A 19100-nucleotide genomic window follows, 5' to 3' on the forward strand; every position below is an offset into this window, starting at 1 on the left:
TACAATTGGAGAATGCAGCAAAATAGCACATTAAGCATTCATGATATGTGTAAATTGTGGCTGTGAAACTCACTCCTGAAATACCTTCTCCACCAACCAGTGGAGCAGATGGTAAGCCTGGTGGAGACCTATGCACATAGAGATTTACCTTATGTAGATGTATACTGCACAGTAGAGCGTAGTTTGTTGTGAGACATGCTGGGCTCAGTTGCTAGGCATTTAAGTCTCTCTCATTTTGTAGCAAAAGACACATTGAGGGAATGTCAAAGTACAGGCATTACCCTTCACAGATATGCCTTCTGATGTTCAACAATTCTTTCATTTATACTTGGTCTCTTTGATTTTCAGGCTTCAAGAAAAATAACTAAAAAAATGATTAGCCTTTTTCAGTTTTGTCAAGGATACTGTACTCTTATTTTGTGGAGCTTTTAATAAAGAGGGAATAGTTCCTTGTTAGTGACTCTGGAGTTCCTTAGTTGGCTATTAGCAGTGAAGCCTTTGACTGTATAAGCTATATGAAGGTTACTATCATGAGTAAAACGTACGCCTGTCAAACAATCATTTTTGTGATTGAAATGAATCGAAGAATTTCCATAGTATATCTAGTTCTTCTCTTTTTATTGCATGTTTAAATTATTTTTTTGCAAGTCACAACAATTTTTAAATCCATATGTATTTTTAATAGGAATCAGATAAAAAAAAGTTGAATTTTACGAATAGTTTTATAGAATATGAATGATATAAGTTTCCTATATGGCTGGTACAACCCATGCAGCTCGTTATTTTTAAGTAGCAGGATCCTACAAGGTATTTTAGCCACACTGTTTGCGTTGGTTGGGGTGTGTTGTGTGTTGCCAGAACACTTCACAACAGTCCTCACAGGCAGAAAGTTATCAGAGGGGAACACTGTTTTATCTGTCATCCAGGTGATAGGGAGCCTTATTGGATGGTGAGTTGCAGCTAAAGGTTAAGCCTGGTTTAACTTTTTTTTGCAGTAAGACCCTGCACTGTTTTATCAAATCTTTATCCTCAACCGAGAGCATGGCATTTTTTAACACAGGGTTGAAGTTGTTCTAAATACACCCTTAGTCTCGATAACCAATGCATTTAACCACTTGCATATGCTTGTTAGGATTGTGTCTGATGTAAAGCATGCATTAAAGGTATAGTGCGTAACTTCCGCCGCCCCCATGGAGAATTTGTAAGCAATTACAACCACACTGTCGGCGCATCCACATGACGTAAGCCTTTGGTTATTGCGCATCGATTTGATACCTTCTGCTGTTTGTCCAGGTATTTTCTTAGAAGTAGAATCAACAACTGAAACATTTTGTGGGCGCATCTTGAGCTCCTGCTCCAGTGTCAGGGGTGCCTTTTTAAATGCTACCATTCTGAGAAATACAGAGAGAGTTGCTGTGGAGTGGATAGGCTTAATAACTAACTTTGAGTCAACTTATCTGAGCGATGGCTTGACTGTAACCACCAAAGCATTTATATGAAAAAGTTACGCACTGTAGCTTTATTAAGATACACATAACACATTCTTTTGTGTTAAAATCATGGCAAGTGTGGAAAGTGGTGTTTCTTGGTGTCTCCACCATCATCTGGAGCTATAGCTGACACATCTGGGGCTTTTGCTTTCTGCCTGGCTGGCCGTCAGAGAGGGAGAAAAAAAACACTCTTTTGATTGGCAGGTTTAAACTCTTCAAGGTCAGCCTGCGCTACACGGCTCACCCTCTCAATGTAGATTACTGTGGTAACATCTCTCATGTCGAGTGCCCCCCCCCCCCCCCCTCAACCGGTTCTCAGTTCACATTCAGATCTATAGATTGTGTCCTATAGCCCTCCTACTCATCATGTCCTTAACATAAACTACTGCACAGGTGGTTGGGCATGGAGATTGTTCTGCATTTTTTACATTCGTCATTTCTAGGGGATGTCATCTCTGCTAGTGATAAAAGTAGGTCGAGATAGTAAATGGTTAATGGGATGTGTTTGCAGAAACAGTCTGAGGTGGTCTTTGACCCAAGATTTTATTCAAATAATCTGTGCTATAAACTCGATAAATAACAGGTGACACCTGGACGGAAAAAAGGTAAATCCTTTAAAGAACGGTGTCAACTTTATGTGCGTTTGATTAAAGGTGCAGTCAGCGATTTTGGAGAATGCTTGTGGTCAAAATCACTTTTTGTCAAAATCAGAATATCTCCTCACGATCTGCTACCTGTAAGTTTTTTTTTGTGCACTGAAAAAAATCCAGCCTAGATCTGTAAATTGGAATGTTGACCTATGATCCTAGGTTGTGTATTAACACCAGTTATTTTTTTCAACACACACACAGGAGATACTCACTGATTTTTGACAAAAAGGTATTATGACAACAAGTGTTCTCCAGAATCGCTGACTCCACCTTTAAGAAGACAGCTTTAGTTTTCTTATCCAGGTACAGTATATGTATAAGAAAGCGACAGAGAATAGGACAAATGCCTCCAAACAGGGAAATGTTTAGAAGAAGAGTTACTATTATGAGTCAAGTATTTTGAGGCAAAAAGTTGTAAAAACTGATGAGCAGAAGGATTGGAGAAGGACAAAAAGGTGTAAGACAGCAGGAAACAGCAACTGTCTCACAAAATAGCTTGTGCAGATGGCTGCTGAAAGCCACAAAGGAGAAAAAAATCTGCATTTCTAGCGACTAATATCACACAATGACATGCTCATTGTGTTGCGATCTTGCTATTTGTCATGCATGCATATTTAGCAGCGCATTTGAAATGATGACGCACCATTGATTTGTGCACGGGATTGTAATGGCACTTGTCACCGTCAGAGAATGCACTCACTCTGCATATGATTTACAAGTGAGAGCATCTTGAGAGAGTGGTAAAGTATGTAGCAGCAGAGATACAACTAATATGACGTCAAATGAAAAGGGCACACAAAACTGACACATTAACAAGAAGCACAACATGTTAAATCGGTTGGTAGCCAAATTCAACAACACATTAGAAATCCTTTGCTGACAGTTTATTTCATTTGATTAAATGCTACTGGATGCATCCACTAACTGACCTACAGTGAAAGATTGCCTAATGTACTATTTCATTGTAGTTTATATTATTTAAATCCAATATTCTGATGTGACCTTCTAGCATTAGGCATTTGAATATGTTTGAATGTGTCTAGTGCCATGTTAAATTTTTTTTAAAATGTATTTACCCCTTTCACTTTCCATCACAATTTGTGTATTCCGATAAGGCTCGACAGGTGCATTGAAATGTGAATGAATGCGCCGTCTGGGAATACTTTTTCCTTTTATATTCCTGCCAAGTTAGAGGTAATGGCTTTTAATCTGGGCAGTAAATACAATTTTTTTTTTGTGAATGGCAATCATCAGTAGTCGTACCGCGCATACACACATGTAGAGCTGTGCAGCTAGTTTTATCTCATTCCCTGTTCTCGAGATGTGAATATATTTAAGTTGTGGCTCCTTGCAAGAGGGATGCTGGTACATTTTACCACTTTGGTTTTAAAAGAGCTCCAATCTCTTGTCAAATTAAAATGTATCTTTTTTTTAAATTTATTGTCCATCCGACAATTCAAACTACAAATATATTTATTTTCTTTGCCATAAAACAGCAAAATATCACTTGTTTTGCCCCACATTGTAGAAGCCGTCAACCAACTAATCGATAAATAGCCCATTAATTCCAGGACTAAAACCTGTCAATATGAACACCATTTGAAATCTTTTTTATGATGTATTGGCAGCCTTGTGTAAAATAAATGTAGGGCAGAGGTATAGTGGGTGTGTAGACAGCATCACAGCCAGACGGCCATATTCCCCACCAGGGCCTGTACTGGAAACCTTCCCACTCTCCCACAGCAGGCAGCATCTGTTGGGAGGAGATCCCCAGCTGCTCCCTGTATACTGCTTTACCAACACATGGCTGCTCTGAATATTGTGCTGATTGTGTGTGGAAACAGTCTACCTATAATGGACCACTGACAAAGATTACTAATGGAACAATAAATGGAGGGGTGGAAGGATACGATTTAGGCTTATTTATCCGTGTTTTGTCTGGATACAGTTGTTTTAGCCCATTGTGTACTTTGATTTTATTAGGTTTCAAATGCAAAGTAGACATGTTGTTTTTGAGCCTGCAATTTAAGGTGGATTCGGCGACGATTCTGGAGAATGCTTGTCGTCAAAAAAATGTTTAATTAAAATCTGTGAATATCTCCTCACGATCTGAAAACTACGTAATAATGTGTGTGAGCTAAAAAAAAATCCAGTGTTAATACACAGCCTAGCCTCTGTAAACGGGTATGTTCTTAGCTACAGTGGGCCTCCTTTATTTACATACAAGAGGACCTCATGGTGATGTTGTAAGCATGTTTTTTTCACAAAAATTAATTTTTTCCATGTAAAAGTAAATTTTCTTGCTGTCAACTTATTCGATTGATGTGCCAAATCAAATTGATTCAGGTAGAAAAACTTCTATCATACATGTTGATGAACTACCAACATATGAAACCATGTGATGATGATAACTGAAGATTTGCCTGAATTGCTGAGAGGGTTAGTTTTTTCTCAAATTGTGGCAGTGGGGTAAAGTGAGACAAATGCTGTGGGGTAAAGTGAGACAGTGTCTGTGCCATCTTTAATGAATCCATTATATTTGAGGTAGCAAGAAGACTAGTTTGAATAAGACAAAAGACAATGTGGGCTGGAGGGGTTGATGGTGGAAGGGGTGTCAGCAAGGGCATGGTTTAGCAGATATGTGTGGAGAACAGGAGAGTGACCTTTAACATCAAGTAATATGTCTTTATTCAATGAATGATCCCAAAAAAACAAATGCAGACAAATATTAATAAAAAACTCAGAAGATGGAAAATGACAGCTGGGTCTGTGTTCTGAGTCCCAGGCTGTTCTAGCTTGTTCTGATTGTCCTTTGCTCTGACCCCCAGACACTAGCTGGCTCTAAGGGTCCTGTGTTCTGACCCCCAGACTGTGTTTTAATCTAACTGGTTTTATCTGTCATTTGAATGTTAATTATTGAATATGAATTATATGTTGTATTTGATCAGAGTTACTTTCACGTGTTTGGAAAAATGTTTTGCTTAATTGACCAAACCCCCATGATTCTGTTACTACTCTGACATTAGTTTTGGAATATTTGATTTTCAAGCTAGCTGTCAGGATTCTAACTGTTACAATTTGTGTTGTTATGGTAGTTTCAGAGTGGAAAAAGTAAGTGGATCAGTGTACCCCCTTGATTTCTCTGGTCTGTCTCAGTTTACCCACAGCTTGGGTAAAGTGAGACACAAGACAACTTTTTTTTAAACAATCATATTTTCACTGCCCTTTATCTTGAATAAATTCTGCTAATGCCCATTTCTAGGGAATATCCTGAATTAATGGGACATGTGTAAATGTGAGTGATACATCATTTTAACTCGCTTAGAGGGGAGCAAATGTAAAAAGTGTCTCACATTACCCCGTTCTCCCCTATGTTCTTCCCTCCCTATATTTATACAGTTGGCAAGGCATTAATTCAATAAGGTGTGGAACCCTAGCCTAAGAAAGAAAAAATATATTTTCATTTTTATCTCCTGTAGATCTGATTGACGGCCGGTGAGTGTGGAGGAGGAGAAGCATTTAAAGAGACTCTGCAGCAGCGGCCATTGTTGATTTTTAAAGGTTAGTCTCTGTTCCTTTTACCAATCGAAACACACAACGCATCAGAAACATCTATTTTTAGTGTCACACGTCAACAGTGCCACTCACTGTCAAGTATCAACAATTATACCCAATTTGCACTGAATTAACACATGCGTGCAAGGATTATTATTTTTAATTACGTGTTCTACATTCAATCTTACTGACACTTTTATTTTTCACATCTCAGTGCTTCTAAGTTTCTAAGTTTGGTTGCAGGATTATTTTATGCAATGTTTTTTTTGAACATATACTTGGCAGCATATGTTAATGGTTTGATTAAAGCTTATTTGACTGGAACATTTTCAGCCCAAACCCAAAGTGTACTGTACACTCACAAAGTGCCCGACATTGTGAATATAAGTATGAATAGAAAATAATAAAGTGTGCTTTGACCCTGTTTAGAACACTCCATAATCTGCTGTGCCCACTATTCAGATGCAGTGTATGGAAAACCAGTAGGCTATCAGTTATTCAATCTTTCTTATGGGTCCTATATATATATATATATATATATATATATATGATTTGAATAATGTCTGGCGAATTTGACCTCCATATCAGATGGAAAATCAAATCTCAATATGACTGTGTACACTAAATCCACCTGTCATCGTAAATGCTGTTATCAAAGAGAAAAAGGAAAAACAAGATGAATCATACGCTATCTGTGAATCTGACGGGGAACTGTTTCTCATGCTGACTTTGACGAATTGCAGAGGGAAGATTTTGGACTATGTTGATTCATATCAAAACTATATTTCCACATGAATGGTATTTATGGAAAATGTCGGTGTATAGTTATAGAGCTCACATTTCAAAAACATAGATTTGACTCATGCTGACTTTGGTCAAATGGGTGTTGACATAACCTGGCTGTTTCATTTTGTGTTCTATCATGGATTTAAACCCATACAATCCCCCTTTTGTTCTCAAACTCCATCCTTTCCCCTCCGCACTTCTCTGTTAAAGTCTGTATTCTAACCCACGGATGCTGGTTCAGGCAAGGATTCAGTGGCTATTTACTGAGGCGTTGTGAATGATTCTGGCCTTGTTAGATCCTATTTTGTTTTTGCGAGTGCCGAAATCTGCCTCCTTCCAGGCATTTTGAAGGTGGAATACCGCCTTGGGGGGATCGAAAGAGCAGTCCCAATTTTTCATCCTTATTGCCCGTGACATATCCAAAGTGGCAGAGAGAGTGCAAGAGACAGAGGAATGGAGAAAAAGTGAGGAGCACCCAGCTTGGAGTAGATTGCTACTTCTTCTCCGTTCTGTAGTCCTGTGCAGGGCCCAAATTGTCTTTCCCCAAAACAATGCAATTCACCAGCGTTCATTTAGGGCAGACAAGGTTAAACTAAAGAGTAAGAGGGGATTCCGCCTCTTGATGACTTACTCCGCCTTCAGGCTTGTGCGTTAGCCTTAGAATAAATGCAGTGTTGGAAGCATCCATGGCATTGGCTAAAATTAGATGTTACACCCCAGCCTCCACCCCTAACTCCATCACCATATCTTTTTCTACAGTCTGTACAGTACGCACATGTGTAATTTGTAAACAAATTCCAGTGCAAAGATGTGCTGTATTTTGATTAAGACATCTGTGTGTGCTGATAAGAGAAAAAAAAGAGTGCTTATCATGTGTCTTAATTTTATCTTGGCTGTAGTTTTTGGTGTGATTACTCCTTCTTCTCTCTTAATTTCATGCCCCAATTCACATCCCATGTGGAGTGAAGTCATCATTAGGTCTCTATATAAAACTATTCCTAGGTGAAACTTATTTTTCTGGTGATTATTATTTAAACACACAAGGACTGCGTGATCTGTTAAGCCACATGCAGACAGTGTATAGTGATGGAGGGCAGTCAAGGTTATTGTCAAGGTGACTTCTTGGGGTTGGCAAATTAATGGGTGGGAATTCTTGTAGAGGGCTTGAAAGAGCCTACGTGACTAGGAAATATTTACCAAAAGAGACACACACACACACACACACACACACACACACACACACACACACACACACACACACACACACACAGTAAACCCCCCATTTGCTTTCATTCTCCCTCTGTAGATTAGGATCTCTTGTTGTAATTATTGCACAGTGATTCGGCCTAAAACTCTGCCAAGTGGATATGATCTCAAGCCGTCAGGTGCTATAGAGAGGGGGGTATCTGGCAGCAGCTGTTCATCATGTCCTCTACATGTTCCATTGGGCCTTTTTGCAGTGGAAGTTAATGGCACCGGGTGTTATGTGATACACGTCTGTTTGATTGACTTGATTCTGGAGCGCTGCCAATACCCCAGCTTTACCCTCCAGTAACCGCTGGAAGTAGAAAAAGATGATGAAAGAATGAAAAAAAAGACACACAAGACAATAAAGGTGAACCCGCGGGTGGCATTTATTTTGCACCATATAAGGGCATCACTCATCCACCACAGTCCCGAGTAACATATGTCTCCTCCTCCCCCCTTCCCAAACACTTGACATACTTGACATACAGAGTCTATTCTGCCCTAATGAGCAATTGTGCTGCAGTGTACTGTACTGTCTGTTGTGCTAGGCAAGGCGCTGATATAATTAGACTGCCTTCATCAGCATAAAGACAAGAGTGCATATCCACCCAGATAACTTTTGTTGATATTTTTCATTTGTAGGGTTATACTATCAAAAAGCTACAGCTGAACAATGCAGTTTAACTTTCGTATATCTTTTGACCAGTCAGTGATTCTAGATGACACATGTTGACCTTCCATGTTCCTACCTTCCATGTTGTGTACGTGTGGGTGCGCACATGTGTGTGTGTGTGTACTGTGTACTGTGTGTGTGTACTGTGTTCTGCAGGTGTTATATGTGCTGTAGTCCACGTTCATGTGTCAGGGTGATTTTGTGTTTGCGCGGCGGATGCTTGTGCAGAGTGTAGGTTGGTTTAGGGATGTTATCTTCCAGATGCAGTTTATGGATCTATTGAATTTCCCCAGACTAATGCTGGGTGACTGTCACACTGCTCAAGCTGAAAAATGAATGATTGAGTTTTAAAATGACAGCTGCTGAAAAACTAGAATCTTTAATGGCAGATTTGAACGCATAGCTTAATGGGGATTTTAATGTAGCCTATCATTTATTGCTTTTAATTCATATCATGGTTTTAGGAACCCAGACTCTTTGTGTGAGACTTTATTTCTGCTTGGTAGCAGTGGTTGTTGTTGTTGTTGGCGTATTTATGTCAGTTTGAGCAGAACATCAAGTTCTGAAAGCATAATTTGTTTCATTCAGTAATCCAAATATTTACATTATTTTACATTCAGTTTATAATGTAAATAAAACCGGCACTCAGGTTTTCAATTTATATGCAGAGAAATGTCTTATTTTTCTCACTTGGAGTTCATTTATTTGTTCGAGTTTCTTATCAAATCAGTATGTATAAATCAAAACGATATAAATAAAATATGCATTTATACACGTACCCTTCTAAACATAAACAAATACGAATACATACATAACATACCTATCCATACACACACATACTGTGTATACATACACACATATACATACAAATGCATACTTACACATGCATAACTACACACACACATACATCTGCACATGCACATACATACATGCATACAACTTTCCAAAAACACTCCCAAACAAATATATCATACTCTTGAATTTCCCTCTCACTGACCTTGTTGGCTCTGTGTGCCTGGTCCGTAACAGGGTTGCTAAGGTAATTTAATTAGCAGACCCTCCACGGACTAAGGGTAATTACTGCTCTCTAAATCCCCACTAATCCCCCTTCTGAGTCCCCTAAACAGACAGGGCCTGGGGCAAACTAACAGGCAATGCTGACTCCTCTGTACCGTCCCAGACAGGAGCCCCATACCATTAACACACACTGTCCCAGTCTGCATGAAGATGCTGCTTGATGGATTGATTTGAGGAAGATGTGTGGGTGCGCACGTGTGTGTGTGTGTGTGTGTGTGTGTGTGTGTGTGTGTGTGTGTGTGTGTGCGCGTGTGCGTGCGCGCGAGTGTGTGTATGTGTGCGCGAAAAGGGCTCCAGTCATCAGTCCCAATGTATTCCTCTCACGTCGCTCTCTGCTCCTCCGTGAGTGTGTGTGTGTCTGCTTGTGTGTCTGCATGGGTGTGAGTGTGTGTATGTGTTTGTGTGAGTGTGTGTGTGCGAGTATAGGGGACTATCAGGTCAGAGGGGCCACTCATCCCTCTATAAGAATGTCATAATTATCAGTGGAGGGATGACCAGGATGTGACCTCTGTGCGCTGCAGTGCCTGGTGACTGGAGTTAGAAGAGAAGGAGTGGAGATATAAGGCTATACTGAGCATGCTAATAAAAAAAAGTTCTCTAGTAAAAACAAATGGAGTTATGATCCTCTAAAGGGTTTAGGTTAAAATGAGAGTAATGAGTCAGCTCTGTAATTTACTTCTGAACGCAGTGGCGCAAGATACACGTTTTGACAACCAACGCTGCATTTCTGTTGTCAATGTGTCCTTCAATGTACCAATTAGAAGAAGACGAAGGCATGTGTAGTGTGCCCTTTTTTAACTTCACAGTATTATACATTTCATAGAACACATTTAAAAATGCACAAAAATGCATTATAGAAGAATAGCTGCTGGCAGTTATACACCAAACACTTTTTAACTTTTCTTTGATAACCGTACGTTAGTGTATCCTTTCAATTGATCTCTCAAGTATACATAAAGGTTAAATAAATAAAAATTATTAAGCTTGATTAGCCAAAACATTCAGAACTACAGATAATGTCCTGTTTAAGTAATGTTAGGATTTGAAAAGCAGATCATTTGGGGAGAACAGGCAGCTCTTCATTCTTCCTCTGCTCCTCTTGTAAACCATCTGTGTGACATCAGTGGCTTTGGCAAGTGGCTCTGACCCCAGCAGGTGGTGTGTGTGTGTGTGTGTGCGTGCGTGCGTGCGTGCGTGCGTGCGTGTTTGTGCAAGGTATCTGCAGCAAGGGAATAGCTGGGTGGTTGGTGAAAGGAGCATCTGGGTGTATTGAAAAGAGTTCTCTGAATAGCTTCATATTTGAACAGCCACTTATGCACTGATAAAGCTGTATGTGATTTGTGACAGCTTCCAGCCTGATGTATAAAGGGAGAGAGTGTGTGTGTGTGTGTGTGTGTGTGTGTGCGTGTGCGTGCGTGCGTGTGAGGGGGGGATTGGAGAAAGAGGGAGAGATTAAATTAGAGATGTAATTAATGCTACTTTTCTCCATTTTGGAAATGCATGTCTCTGTCTCAGAGTGAATGTGACGCACTAGATATTCTTGGTGGGCCAATAGCAATAGGTAGGATTAGTTCAACCCAATGCCACAAGAAGGCAATAGCATAGGCTAGAAGAGTTGATATGGAAGTTAACCATGGATGCTAATTTTTGCTGCCACATGTAACTAATTGTCAGTATTATTTGTGACTGAATGGAATGTATTGCTGCAGGGCAGAATCCGTCACACAACCAGTGGGTGTTCCCATATTTTTGCCTCATGCTGAAAACCAACCTTTTTCTGACTGTACCCCGATAACCCATACTAGCACTGAGCGCAGGAGTCTGAATGCAGTTTTGCTCCGCTTTGGAAAAAAAGTACAGCCTATAGCATCCCTTGGAATTATGGATATTATAGACTATTCTGCACCAAACCATTAACCTGCAGTAGGTAGTGTACCCTATCTGTAGCAAATTAAGGTTGTGGAGGACTGGGTTGCGGATGGATGTGCAGCACAACTCCCTTCATACTGACAGCTAAGAGAGTATTTTTCCATTAGGGAACCCTATACGGAGAATAAGTGCAGAAAATATGCTGCCAAGGACAGATAATGTCACTTTTTTAAAATGGAATTTACGTTTGTAGTCGTATTGAAACTGTAGCGCTAACCTTGTCTTTCATGCTTGATGCAGATGTATGATTTTGTCAGGGAAAATGTCCCTTTTGTTGTGTTAGGTTTGTATAGATGAGTCTACTACTACTGTACTTCCTGTTCCAAGGTTTCCCATCTTGCCTCTTTATTGGTTGAATAAGACCAGTGGTTTGCAGTGTCCAAAGGTGACCACTCGGATGCTTCTGACATTTTGAAAATTGTCCCTTTTTTTGTTCACCCATCTCCCTTTTTATTTCATCAGCGCCTCATTCTTCTAAATGCCATTTCACCCTTTTCTTTTCCTCCTTTCATCCTGGTGATCTCTCCTCACCCTTTTTTTCTTCCATTTTTCTTGCTCCATCTACGTTGACCACTGACAGCCTCCTGCTTTGAAGGATTTTATTCCTTTATTCCTTTTTTAGATTTTCTGCTGATATCTTGAATTCAAAAGCTTGTGATGGCATTACATGTGGAAACACACACAGTCTCTACTGTGTGTGCGCTGAAAAATCTGCTGTCAATACACAGCCTATGCTCTCTAAACTTGTATGCAAACAAAGGGCATGTAAAGAAATCGGGCCCAACATAGCTGATAAAATGCCCGTTTACAGAGGCTAGGCTGTGTATTAACACTGGATTTTCGTTCAGCGCTCTCACAGTACGGAGAGGTAGCGGATTGTGAAGAGATATTCACTGATTTTGACAAATAGTGATTTTGTCAACAAGCGTTCAACAAAATCGCTTGCTGTTGCACCATTCTTGGTAATAATCTTTTCTTTAATCATTTATTTCTCGATCAGTGACTGGTAAATTTTTCTGAGGCCCTGTCTTGATTTTAAGCTGTAAATATAACTATGTGTCCGCCTTACATTTCTCATATGTCATTCATACATTACAGACATTTTGTGACACCTCTTTCAGCCACAACAATCATTGCTAATGCAAATTGGCCAATTGTTTCCATTTCTCTGGCTTTTAACGTCCATGCGTTGGTTGTTTTAGCAAGGATAAGTACTGCATCTAAAGAGCTCATTGACGTCCACATAGGGCAGTAATATGCACCCACTTCATGTCATTAGCGACTAATAGCTGCCTACATTATTCCTGTGAAGAGAGAGCCATTAATATAAAAACTTATTTCATGCAATATATAGAAGTTCCAGAGTAAGGTTGAGTCAGTGATTCAGTAGAAGGTTTGTTGTCAAAACTACTTTTTGTCAAAATCAGTGAATATCTCTTCACGATCCGCTACCTGCATACTGTGTGCCCTGAAAAAAAAATCTGGTGTTAATACACAGCCTACTGTAGGTTCTGTAAACTGCTATGCAAACAAAGGGTATGTAAATAAAGGTAGCACACCTTTGGAAGCAACATGCTCGTTTACAGAGCCTAGGCTGTGTATTAACACAGGATTTTTTTCCCCATCACACACAGACACAGTACGGACAGGTAGTGGATCCCGAGGAGATATTCCCTGAATTTGACAAAAAGTGATTTTGACAACAAGCGTTCTCCAGAATATCTGACTTCCACCTTACCCAACCCGGTTTACATTTGCTAGGTAAATCAGTTTTTAGTATTGTGTTATTTGTAGCCCCTTGCTTTCACAGTTAATGACCTCTGTTGTGCTGGGAATGTGTGTTTAGCCGACTTTGTTTGGATAGGACACAGATATTTTCCATAGAGGATGGCCTTCAACGCTCAGCATGGATGTACTTTTTACCCCTTGCTCATTAGGGCTGAACTATAAGGCTGGCGGGCCACAAATCCGCTCTGGTCTCTTCAACTTACCCTGCAATCGATGCCCCCATGGCCGCACCAAACAAGACACACACACACACACACACACACACACACACACACACACACACACACACACACACACACACACACACACACACACACACACACACACACACACATACCACACACAGAGTCAGTGAACCAAAGCTTATGTACAGAGGAGCAAGCTGTGCAGTGTCCAGGCAGGGTGTCACTTGGTAATCATTAACACAGACTCCCTGTTTGCTTTGTCTTTTGTCCCGGCTATATGTCTGTTGGCTTTTTTCCGTGTGTGTGTGTGTGTGAGTGTGTTGTCAACAGTGCCATGCGCCTCACTGCCCTTTATTTACACACGCTGGGTCTCTCCATTCTCCATACACACACTAATTGACACATGTGCACATACAGTACGCACACACACATACAGTACACACACACACACACAGCATTTGTTGACGCCCGCAGTTGCATATCTTGCAGAGTTACAGTTTGCTGGAGACTTCCTGTTCTCTTGCAGCTCATAAATGAATGCAGAAGGATTGTAGTTGAGTAAAAAATAGCTACTTTCACATTCCTCATAAATGTATCCGTAAAAAACGAAATCTTTAAAGGTACATTCAAGGATTTCCTCAATTGGATGTGAGATGACCTGTGTTGGAAATGAGTGTGTGGGTGGTTGTAGACACGAAGCACAGAGTGGACTACATACCAGCAGGTGGGCAGGAGGACTTTTATTCATGGTTTCCAATTTAAACATGAAAACTTTGTGTTTTCATAATGGCCAAGGTTTATTCTAACAGACTACCTACATAAGCTGAATGGACTATATATTTAACTAAATTGTTTCCTTTGTATTATGTATAACATAATACCGTGCAGGTACAAATAAATGATTCAGTAGAATTCAGGCATTGTGGGTCTATTTTGCAGTTTTTCTCGGAAATGATAATTCTACTAAACAACTGCATTCGTACGTATGCAGAGGCTGAAAAAGGGTTTTATGTGAAACAATAAATAGTAATCATAAGTGTGTGAGTGAAGCTGTGGAAATTTTATTTCAAGAGTTGACACATGCAAATACAAATTTAAAAATATAACAATTGTCAAGGCCAGATCGCCATTATTGATTTTGATATATTGACTAAGATGATGATATAAAGGATGGACACACAGGCTTTGGTACTTCTAAAGCACACAAATACAAAAGGGAACTAATGCACAACATCTGTTTTTAAGAAGAAGGCTCTATTAGTTTTCCAATGACATTCAATTGAATTGCTTTGTTTGTGATGTCCGATACTTGGCTTTAATTGATGGGAACACCGTGCCCACACGGAAGAACCCGATTGGACAAGCTCTGACCACTGCCTTAACCCTGAGTAGGTTTTGCCCTCCTGCTAATGAAACCAATCCATGCTGTGTAGCCTGTAGTGCAGGGCTATTCAATTAGTTTTGAATGGGGGCCGGTTGGTGGAAATTATCCAAAATGAGGGGCCGGAAATAAATGCCTAAAATTGATGAGCATCACATCAATAGCTACATATACTGTAAAACACTACAACGATATAGGAGTGCATATATTGTCTTTATTTTATCAAATAGAGTTCACCAGTTTATCAAAAATAATCCCTATTTGATTAACATAGGCTGCCTGTTGTTTAAGTGTTTAACAATCTTATCAGTTCAGGAAAACACAATAGGTTAACTCTTCAACAGCTTATCAAAATACATAGAAATAAATGTACTCTAAGTGCAACAGCTTGTCAAAATACAGGTAGGCCTAGGTTTACTAAGAGTGCAACAGCTTATCAAAAAACATAGAAATAAATGTAGGCAACTCTAAGTGCAACACCTTACACTACAGTGTTTTCCCCCCCAAAATGTGTTTGTCAAGGGGTCACTGTCCAGGGTCATGCGGCGAAAATTTTGGCTGTATTTTGCTCAAAGATGCCAATGCACAGTACAGAAATAAACTGCTTATTTGAATACAAAAAAACTACAGACACTGACTTTACAATTGTGCAATTTTGTTTGCTATGTGAAGGTACAAATGTTGTGCAAACATGCAGACAATACAAAGCAAAGTTCTACTGGTGCAATATTATGCAGACACACTAAATACAAATAATGGACCATACACTTACACTGCTGTACAATCGCGCGCACAAAGCTGCATACACAGAGCAGCTGATAGAGAAACGCTTGGAGACACATGTGCACATTTATTTACTGCAGATCACGGCCTTTCGCGCAGTTATGACCATGCAAAAGCACACATCGCGCGTGCTAGTACATTAATTGTGCACCACTTAAAAAATAAAAAATAAATAAATAATAATATTTTTTTTTTTTTTTTTTTTTGGGTCAGTCTGTAGTCAAGGCGGGGGCCAGTAAATATTCATTCGCGGGCCGGACTTGGCCCGCGGGCCGCCTATTGAATAGCCCTGCGTAGTGTGACCTCACTGATTCAATGATCATGGAAAGCAAATTCTCAGTTAAAGATAATTCACAATTTAATAATATTAGGCATGCATATTGTTGCATGTTGAAAGCCATAAAATAGCATACATTGACCTTCATAACAACCACCAACATTCCGTTCCATCTGTATCCTCAGCATGCCATATGTTACTCAGGGATTTGGTCATGTCGTGTGATCTTTGCCAGCCTAAGGAAATCTATCTTTTTTTGTATTACCTTTTATCAGCAGCACCTCAGATCTTTAAAGGCATACAAAACCATGTCATGGTTAAGCTTGTTTTATTTGAGCAAATAGACAACAAGAATGAATGGTTTGATATGGGCAGGACATTGGCAATAATAAAGAGAACATTTAATTTGGTTCCAATTTTTTAATCAAACTTTTGTACAAATTGTGCTCGGTTTTCCAGTGATGTAACTGTTTCAAGCGGATGCCATTTGCTGCTCCCGAGTTGATGAGTGAACCAATGAATGCCTACATGAAGTTCTCTTTAAAACCGTAATACACTTAACATCTTAACATGTGGGTGATATTTACATTGCTGTATTAAGATCTACATATTGTCAGTTATTAGATGTAATAAAAGGGCTGTTTGTTGTGCTTATCACCACACCACCTTCTCATGGCTGCCTGCAAACTTTATCTGGCAGTAGGCCTAAGTACTTCTGCATCTCGTGCCAAAGAAAGCACCATTAAACATCCACACTTCCATAAAAATGGGTCCCTTCACGTGGTTCAAATGAGACCGATTTCTCTCCTTTTTTGCCTTCCAATCTGCTTGCCCACTTCCCTGGGAGATCACAGTGCCACATCTGGCCTGGGCAGAGAGTCGAAGTGTGTGTGTGTGTGTGTGTGTGTGTGTGTGTGTGTGTGTGTGTGTGTGTGTGTGTGTGTGTGTGTGTGTGTGTGTGTGTGTGTGTGTGTGTGTGTGTGTGTGTGTGTGTGTGTGTGTGTGTGTGTGTGTGTGTGTGTGTGTGTGTGTGTGTGTGTGTGTGTGTGTGTGTGTGTGTGTGTGTGTGTGTGTGTGTGTGTGTGTGTGTGTGCGCACGCAGTAGAGCATTAGCATATACTTGCTTTGGGAATGCCCTTGACTTGCCTGTCTGGAGAATGACACGTGAGTGGCATTTTGTGGGGTATTTCTTATTACTAATTATACTTTAGGGCACTTTTTGACTCTGGGGGCGCAATAGCAGGGGGCTTACGGTAAACCCCACTTGGGTCCTATATATCCATGCACGTGCCCGGAGAATAATAAGTGTGAATGAGGTTTTAGAACTGTAATGATTTATCATATACAGTACGGAGGCCTCATTACCATTATCCATCAATCACACTATACTATGCTGAACATAGAACCTGAAATGCTCCACGAATGACAAGAAAACAAGAATATATGTCTAAATGCACAACTCATAGTAGCCATTCCATTGTTATTTGACAATATTACGGAGCAGAAAGTGTGAGTGGGTGTGTGGGGGGGGCGGGGGGGTGTCAGAAAATAGTCAGAGATACAGGGGGATATGTGCATTTGTTTTGACAGAGAGAGAGAGAGAGAGAGAGAGAGAAGGAGAGAGAATAGGGGGAGGGGGCTGGAGTATAGGTGGGCGGGAAGAGAGTAGGCGAGTGTCACGGAGAGAGACAGCGATATACAGAATAAGGAATAGAGAGAGAGAGAGCTGCTGGCTTGGCTTAGCTTTGCCGGAGCTGTTGACTGAGGTGTTTCGAGTGTGTGATTGTGAGTACTTCTTGATCCCGTTGTGTGTGTGTGTGTTTGAGAAAAGAAGGAAAAAAATAAGGGGGGACACATTGCTTTTTTGAACCTTTTGTATTTTCCTTTTTTTCTTAAAGTGCCACATCGAAGCTTTTCAATCAGCAACAAGAGCAGGAGAACTTGTTAGACACAGATTCTGAACGACCCTTACCTGGAATTGTAAAGAGGAACCGGGAGGAAGACAGACAGCGTGCTGCCAGGTAAGAGACCAAAACTAAAAACTAAAAAACACACACACAAGTGGACTGTAGTGTAGTGTGTGGATGTTCAAAGCGTGGTTAGTAACACAGTGAAACGGCACAAGAGCTGCTCTGAGCTGGTGTTGCTTTGTTTGATATGGAGAGCGAGAGTGTTGCGCGCTGTTTTTAACGATGTGGTGGTGTGTGTGTGTGTGTGTGTGTGTGTGTGTGTGTGTGTGTGTGTGTGCCTGCGAAACATGGCTCACGGGACACTACTGTGTACTGTAATTGTGATTGGGAAGACTCCGGTTGGATAGATGGAAGAGTAGTAGTAGGAGGAAGTGCAGGATATAACATATGTCAGATTTACACATGACCGGCATTGCTGGAAACTACATATAGACAAGATCACATACATTCGGAGACACTGGAAAGACTTGGGGCGCCTTTTTCATTGTTTATCTCACTCCATTGTTTTCGCAGTTGTGGCTTTAAATAATCTCACCAGACACATTACTACACAATATAACGTATATGATGGGATATTGCTTTTGTGTGACTGTGTTTTTATTCCAAATAGTATTGTTTTTTGAGCAAGCCCATTGGTTCGACTCTACATTTGTGAGTGTAGGGACTTGGCTTGATGTGGCTGTGCAGCTGACAGGATCCATGGATATAGTGACAGGCTAAGTAAGACTCCCACAGGGTTTAGACTGAGTTGTAGATCAGTGGCTGCCCCTCTAGGCTAGGCTCTATATAGTCAAAGGAAGACAGTTCAGGATAAAAAGAAAAACACATTTCAGTTCAGCGGTTGAACCTATTGTAGGATGTACCGTGGCTTGCTTGTGTGCTTGCTCTGGGGCTCTGGCTTTGTCTGTCATTTAATGAGAAGTTATACTGTAATCAAATCAGTGCACTGCCTTTCCCGGCTGTTTGTCATTTCCTCCTTTTGTCTTTTTCCTTATCTCCCTCTCTCTCTCTTTCTCTCTCTCCCTCTCTCTCTCCCCTCATTATCCAAGATTCAAGTGAAATGAACTAGTCGATCCATTCACGCATACTGACGTGCAGTAGACTATTAAACAAAAGGCTCTAGACTATAGAGAACCAGAGGGCTGAGGACTGCACTTTCTAATTTTTTTTTTCTACTGCCCGTTTCTCTCATTTAGAAACATGAAAGGGGTGAAGGTTGGTATATAGACTGTGTGTGGAGCTTCAAATAGCCTCCCCGTCTATTTGATTCCATTGTCTTGTGCTGGAACACGTAGCCATGAAAGCCCC

The 19100-nt window shown here is 40.4% G+C and overlaps 1 protein-coding gene across 1 annotated transcript in view; it reads left to right on the plus strand.

Moving 5' to 3' along the window:
- The first annotated feature begins 17543 nt into the window (after positions 1-17543).
- Positions 17544-19100, plus strand: part of syt1a (synaptotagmin Ia) — an 82005-nt gene continuing 80448 nt past the window's right edge. Inside the window, exons 1-2 of the mRNA XM_080051030.1 lie at positions 17544-17607; positions 17721-17843. The gene's annotated coding sequence lies outside the window, so the exon portion shown is untranslated. The remainder of the gene's footprint in view (positions 17608-17720; positions 17844-19100) is intronic.

The sequence above is a fragment of the Ammodytes marinus genome (assembly GCF_949987685.1).
Source record: "Ammodytes marinus genome assembly, chromosome: 22".
Classification (NCBI taxonomy): domain Eukaryota; kingdom Metazoa; phylum Chordata; class Actinopteri; order Uranoscopiformes; family Ammodytidae; genus Ammodytes; species Ammodytes marinus.